Here is a 7,663-nt window from a genome sequence, read left to right as displayed (position 1 = left end):
CCAAAAAGTAAAAGAAATTCTGACACTTGGCTACATCATGAATAAACCTCATGGACATCATGTTCAAAGAAATAAGCCAGTCACAAAGACAAATTCTGATGAATTTTATATACAGATATCTAGAAGAATCAAATTCACAGACACAAAAAGTACAATGATGGTTGCTCCAGCCTGGGGGAAATAGATGTGGTTTAATGAGTATAGAATTACAAGAGGAAACAGTTCTGAAACTTGATTACATGACGGTGTGGATATACTTAACACTGCTGAAATCTGCACTAAAAATTGGTTAAGATGGTAAATTGTATGTTATCTGTATTTTACCGCAATTTTTTAAAAAATTTGAAAGGGAACTCTAGTGTTGAAATAATGTTTTGATTCATACTTTTGCTGTGGAACATCACTGTGAAAATACGACATTCTCTATGCAATAAGCAGTTGTTGTCACAGCCAAATTGAAAGAAATCCTTTTTTAATTGTCATTATGGCCTATCTCTCTCCCAGCAGTAGAGCCCTAGGGAGTTGTTCTATCTTAGGGCTTGTCCTTCAAAGGCAAGATGTGAGTGCAGGTCAACTTCATATGACTCTGGATCAAATATGCATAATTAGAGGAAAACTATCTGATCTGAATGATCAAAAAGCTCCTCAGAGTGCACACAAAGCTAGAGTGTAAAAATGCATGAATAACCTTGTGGTTTATCATCAACTTTATGCAACATTACATCTCATAGATGTGATTTCTTTTCTCAGATTAAAAAATAGAGCTCTGAACCTAGGTACTGACTCACTCTCAGGATCCAGCGGCATCTTACAGAAAAAGCTTTGTCCTGTAATTTATCATTACCTCTCTGGGAGCTCCCAACATGTTTATAGCTCCATGATTCATAGTTCCCAAGCTTAGAGTCTGCACTAGGTAATCAGTTTATTCATTAGTCTGTGTCACGGTACCCTAGATGAACTAAATTGAGTTATTAGCATTTGAAACAAAATGAAAGAGAAAATAATCCCTGGAAACCCATCAAACATAATCCTGAGCATACATGATCATGGAAATTGCTACTTTGATGAACTGAAAAATTCACATCTCAAATGAAAATATTAAATTATTTCAATTATGAGAACAAATAGAGAAATCACAGGACTATGAATGTTGACCGTGTATACAGGGATGCCCTATGCAGCTAATAAACCGTAAAGATGCATGACAGTTTTCATAATATCACATTCAATTTATGGGGCTTCCCAGGTGGCTCAGTGGTAAAGAATCCACTTGTCAGCATAGCAGACACAGTAGATAAGTGTTCGATCCCTGGGTCAGGAAGATCCCCTGGAGTAGGAAAGGGCAACCCACTCCAATATTCTTGCCTGGAAAATTCCATGGACAGAAGTGCCTGGTGGGCTCTAGTCCATGACATGACAGTTTTCATCATATCACATAGATAATAGGTTTTTATTTAGTTTACTTATTTATACAGGAAATTGAGAATATATTTTCAGGAACTTTCCTTTTTTAAATTCTCAGAAGCCCAAGAAGATAAATAAAAATGAACGATTACCCTTAATTTCCACATTCTGAACTTTTCAGATTACTGTTAATTCAATTTAATAAATATTTATTTGCCTACCTATAAAGCACTGACTGCATAAATAAGTAAAGTCACTGTCCCCAAGGATTTTGTCACTTATTATAAGGAGAGGCATATCAGAATCTGTCGAACTTGGCTATACATTAAAATTGCCTCTAAGCAACAAAAAACAAACAAAAAAAGAGCAGCTGCCTAGTCTCCAACCTTAGAAGTTTTGATTTAATTTATCTGACTTTGGGCCTAATATTGGAATTCTTCCTTAATTTCCCAGATGATAATATGCAAAACAAATAAGCAGTTCTTAACAAAGATCTGTTCAAAATAGGGTGCTTCTAGATTCATGTGACTGATTAAATACACTCAACTTCTGCCCTTCCTTGCTAATAATTTTATGAAATGACAGAAAAGATATATTTCAGAAAAAACAGCAGTGCTTAAAAAATAAAAGAGGATGTCATGAGACGATCAAACTTCTGGCAGAATTTCTAGAAAGCAAATAAAGCTATTTTCTCCTCAACGATAAGAGAGTAGAGAAAAATCACAGCCCAAAGCAGACCAGAGAGAACCAGGGTCAAAGAAGTGTTTCCCTAGGTCATCTCACAAACGCTCTCAGGTTGGAATAAAAAAGTAGAAGCAATATGTAAAGAAAAAAGAAAAAGCTGTACTTTTTTTTTTTTTTTCCAAATGCATCCAGAACATGACTATTGTGCCTGTGCTTCCCTGTGTATAGAGAGGATGAAGACTCCCAATTAAAGTATAAAGAAGGATTTAGAAGTGTTCTGCTGGGAGTATCAGCACCTGAGACCCAAAGACTGGACTTCAGGGTACCCTGTACCCCCTCATCAGATGCAAAGCGGGGATAGAAACAAACAAATCAGCTGAGGCCAGATAGCTCTGCTTGAATGAAGCAAACCAAAATATTCTCCAGCCAGAGTAAAACCTTTCTTACTTTGATGAATATAGGAATCTCCAAACTGTCTGCTCACACATCCTATGTGGAAGCAAGGCTGTTGGCATGAGCAATTCTTACATCACAGTTAACTTGCATTGAAGGGAGACGCCGCTAGAGAAAAATGACTTACAAAAGCACTAAGAAAATCTGTAACTCTGACAAGTATTCATCAACCTGGTCTTTATAACTATGAATGGATAACTAATGTTTAGAAGAGAGAAAAACTAGAAGTATAAAACAGAGGGACTGAAATGAATAAACCAAACAAATGATCTTGAGAGAAACAGTTTATTTAGGTAATAAGAGAATTTCCAAAAGGTTTATTTGGTATATATAGGATTCTTTGAAAGGAATAAGAGCAGGTTACTATAAATACAAATGTCTCATGGAAGAAAGAGCATTGGTGAGAAGACAGCACCACCAAGCCACAACTGGACCAGAGCCTCTGCCCAAATGCTGGAATTACCACCAAGTGAGAGAGAGGAGGAAACAGGGAAAAATGAGAGAATCTTATGGGATGCTTCATATATGAAAAATGAGGTTCTTTGTTTTAAGACTCTAATGAACTTTAATCAAAACCATTGACTAATATTTAGAAATATTACTGAAAAATACTATTTCTGTATATGGGTGAAATTCTACTCAGCACCATCTCTAGCCCATAGAAAATCCCAAGTGTTACCTGAGATCCACCATTTGAAGTCCTAAAGTCCAACAAAAATGCTGTAGCTGACTCTTTTGCCTTGAGAGACTTGTTATTCTTCCTTTCTTTTGCACCACCTCCCTGATTTTCCCTTTATTTATAACTCTTCCTCCTCAGTCGCTTTTCCTCTAGACAGATTGCTGTCATTTATTTTGATATCTCCTGAATAATTGTTTTGAGTTGTTCAAAGGAAATTAAAACTGATTTTCTTGTAGATAATTAGTATTTTTATTTTTAATTGTTAATTTGTTCTACATCAGCATAAGCCTTATTGTTTATCCATATTTTATGATTTATTTTAATGTTGAATTATCAGATTTTTTGTAACAGTAGGACATTAGCATTCTAACTATTTTCTTAAACATTATTTCATTTTATGTGATCGTCACAATTTTTTCTTAAAAACTCTTATGCAAAATTTTACAGTCACTTGGTACTAGTCGGGTAAGATAAAAAGCTTCAAAGATTTTACAGAAATGTACTATGCCGAAAAAATTAAACTGATTAATTCTCTCCCTACATTGATATATACTGGAGAATTTGTACCATTTTTCATATAAGATCAATAAAAAGTATAAGTAATCTTTGGTCATTATTTAATCATTAGTAACTGGATTGTTAAAGTAACAGCTATAAATTTATTAAGTATTTATTTTATTCCAGATGCTGTACTAGGGTTTTAAACATGTCTCAGCTGATATTCCAATTCTATAGGCAAGTGCTAACATCCCTATTTTTACAAATGTGCTCCTGAAGAAAGTCAATTAGAAACCTTAAAAATTAAGTCAGTGATTACTTCTCCAGGTGTTATTATTATTTATTATTATTTAAACATGGTGTACCTATTGGAGTTGATTAGATTAATTATTAATAGACTGAAGAGTGACAATGACATTAGGCACAGGTAGTAATGGAGCATCATGCTAAGTGCAATGGGAGAAACATAAGACATTGAAATGTGTATCCTAACCTTGAGGCATTTGCTCTCTTATAGAGGAAACAACAAATTAAAATATTCTATTTAATTAATTCTACTTTTTCCCATTAATCAGATATTAAATTCTATATACTTCATTGTTTCTTTTGGCTCATTTTTAAGAATAAGCACGAGAAGTTATGAAAATATAATTAATAATAACATAGAATAATACTTGCTTGTAAAAAAAACAGAATTGATATATTTGAAAATGCTAACAATAAATACTTAATAAGATAAATACTAAATAATAATATTGCTTAACTCTCTGGCCACTTCATTTATAAAAAGAATGCCAGGATTAATAATTCTGACAAATACTGAAGGTAAACATAAGATGAGCATTTCAAAGACTGTCAAAATCATAACGTTTGTTGTTAAAAGAACAGTGTTTTTAACACACGTTTTGATAGTCCCAGTTATTCATAGCACATACCACTCAATTTAATTGATCTGAACTGAACCATCTGCTGCTTAATTGCCTCATAGCCAGTGGGATTTATGTAAGTAAATGAATATCAGAGATAGAAAGAATACTAATGTGAAGTCCATGTTTCATTAAAAATGTCTACTTGTTCACCCACAAAAATTAGATACATTAAAATACAAACATACAAAAATAACTTATTTTTAAGATTTCAACTCTTTACTAAGATGGAGTAACATGGAACAGAATTATGCTCCAACCCAAACATCAACAAAATAGACAAAATACACAAAACAAATGTTTCCAAGACACTGGACATCAGGCAATAAGAGAAGGATAAGTGAGAGATAAATAGACAAGGTGAATCCTCTGTTTACCTAGTGTCTTGCCTAGAGGGGGCTGCATGTCAAGGTGTGGTAGAGGAATGAAGCAGGTAGAGTCCAGGCTTGAGGGGCCATAAGGAGGAGAGTGGGGAGGTCAAGGTTGATAGAGTTTGCAATGCAGAGTACCAGAGAGGAGAGAGCTGCAGACAGAGTGCTCCAGAGATCTGAGTTTTCCTTGAATCGTTAGTTGAACAAGAATCAGCAGATGCACTGGAGAAAACAACCTGGGGCTGGGAAAATAAATGCATGGACAAACGAAAGGCAACAATGCTTTGAGCCCACACAGGGTTGAAAAAATACCTATGACTCACCACCAACCAGAATGGAAAAGGCTAATAATTCACAGGGCATCAGGTAGAGTACTCAGAAAATGTTGCCTCAATTGCGGAGCAAAATTACCTAAATTCTGCTCTGGTCTTGGCCAACAAGATTTAAAGGCAGTAATGAGACCAGAACTGCTAGAAATGTTAAAGAAATTCCTCAGGCAGATGGAGACTAATGCGAGACAAAGTTAGGGATCTATGGAAAGGGATGATTTCACTCTTCATTACAGGTCACATTGTTCTGCTTTGCATGCCTTAGGATTTTACATTAGACAACGGACATGGCAAACCACATCCCTGTTCTGGGACAAGTCGTGAATGTTCTTCCCACTGTTTCCAATTTCCTCCTATTTACCTCTACCCTCCTGTATATTTGGTGTGAAAGTGAAAGTGAGGTCACTCAGTCCTGTCTGAGTCTTTGTGACCCCACAGACTATAGCCTACCAGGCTTCTCCGTCCATGGGATTTTCCAGGCAAGAGTACTGCCATTTCCTTCTCCAGGGGATCTTCCTGACCCAGGGATCGAAACCAAGTCTCCCTCATTGTAGGCAGATGCTTTAACCGTCTGAGCCAGGGAAGTCCAGTGTATTTGGTGTCTCCACCCAAATTGAGTGGAGAAGTTGATTTGCTAACTAGATTCCTACTTTTCCATTCTTTGGCTATTAAATAAAGCTTGTGGTATTCCATTCTCAGTATTGGTTTCCTTGGTAGTATGTGAATCTGATTAGAATAGGAACCTCTCTGACTGAGACAAAGGGTCTTAGCCTGAACTAGGATCCTGGCACAGGTCTGGTTGACTGATTTAGTAACAGCATTACATTGACGATTTTAATTCTTTTTTTTCATATCACAAATCCATCTTTAAATTATGCACAGCTAGGTTATTTGAATCATTTTCAAGTTTTTCACGTCCTTCTGCTTATCACCTTTACTTTCTATCAGAGGGACTGACAATTAAGTGAAATTATTGGTATAGATCTAATTGTCCATAAAAATAAGTACTAAACAGAATCATGAATTCTGAAGCAAATTTCTTTTTCTCTTTCCGAGGTTAAAAACCCATAATTATATGTCTTAACATGAATCTAGACTGGGGTAAAAACATAACCCACACAGGGAATTATAGCCATTATCTTGTAATAGCTTTTAATAGAGTATAATCTGTCAAAATAATGAATCACTGTGCTGTACACCTAAAGCTAATATTGTAAATCAATTATACTTCAACTTAAAAATTACAATTTCAGCTTCTAGCCATGATATAAAAAGGACTGTATTTACCTTCCTGCTGTAACCATACAGAAAACAAAATACAAAAGCAAACACTTACAAAAGGTATCTTAAGACAGAGATCCCTGAAAGAAGGGAAGCAGGTGAGGCCAGGCTTATAATTGGCCTGGCTAGATCCTGGGTACAGTTTCAAACACACATCCACAGAGGCATAAATGCAAAAGAAAGCCAGTGAGTTGAGGAATCTAAGTAGGGAATAGAAATAGAACTGCTGCATGACCCAGCAATCCCATTACTGGGCATATATCCAGAGAAAACAATCATTCAAATAATTCAAACATGCATCCTAAAGATCATTGCAGCACTATCCACCATAGTCAGGACACGGAAGCGACCTAAATGCCCTTCAACTTAAAAGCAATGGAACAGGAAGGGATAAAGGAGATGTGGTACGCATATACAATGGAATATTACTTGGCCATAAAAAGGAATGAAATTGGGTCATTTACAGAGACATGAATGGACCTAGAGACAGTCAGGCAGTCATACAGAGTGAAGTGAGTCAGAAAGAGAAAACAAACATCATATATTAATGCATATATGTGGAATCTAAAAGAAGAAACAGTGACACAAGTGTAGAGAACAAATATATGGATATCAAGGGAGAAGGAAGGGTGGGAGGAGTTGGGAGATTGAGATTGACATATATACATTGCTGATACCAGGCATGAAATAGATGATGAACCTGAACCTACTCTATAGCACAGGGAATTCTACTCAGTGCTCTGTGCTGATCTATACAGGAAGGAAATACAAAAAAGAAGATATATATATATATATATATATGCACATATATCTGATTCATTTTGCTGTACAGTAGGAACTAACACAACATTGTACAGCAAATTTACTCCAATAAAAATTAACGTAAAAAAAAATAGCAACTAGAAAAGGCTGAGACAGCTAGAGTTAGGGCAGGCAGAATTCTGTAAAAGAGAGAGCTATGCAGAAAAAGAACTTTAGAAATCTGAATAAAGGATCCTTTGCCTCTTTGGTAAGTGCTCAGATATGCAAGTATAGAGT

This window comes from Ovis aries, chromosome 20, assembly GCF_016772045.2.
Source record: "Ovis aries strain OAR_USU_Benz2616 breed Rambouillet chromosome 20, ARS-UI_Ramb_v3.0, whole genome shotgun sequence".
NCBI lineage: Eukaryota > Metazoa > Chordata > Mammalia > Artiodactyla > Bovidae > Ovis > Ovis aries.
Note: the sequence above shows the minus strand (reverse complement) of the source record.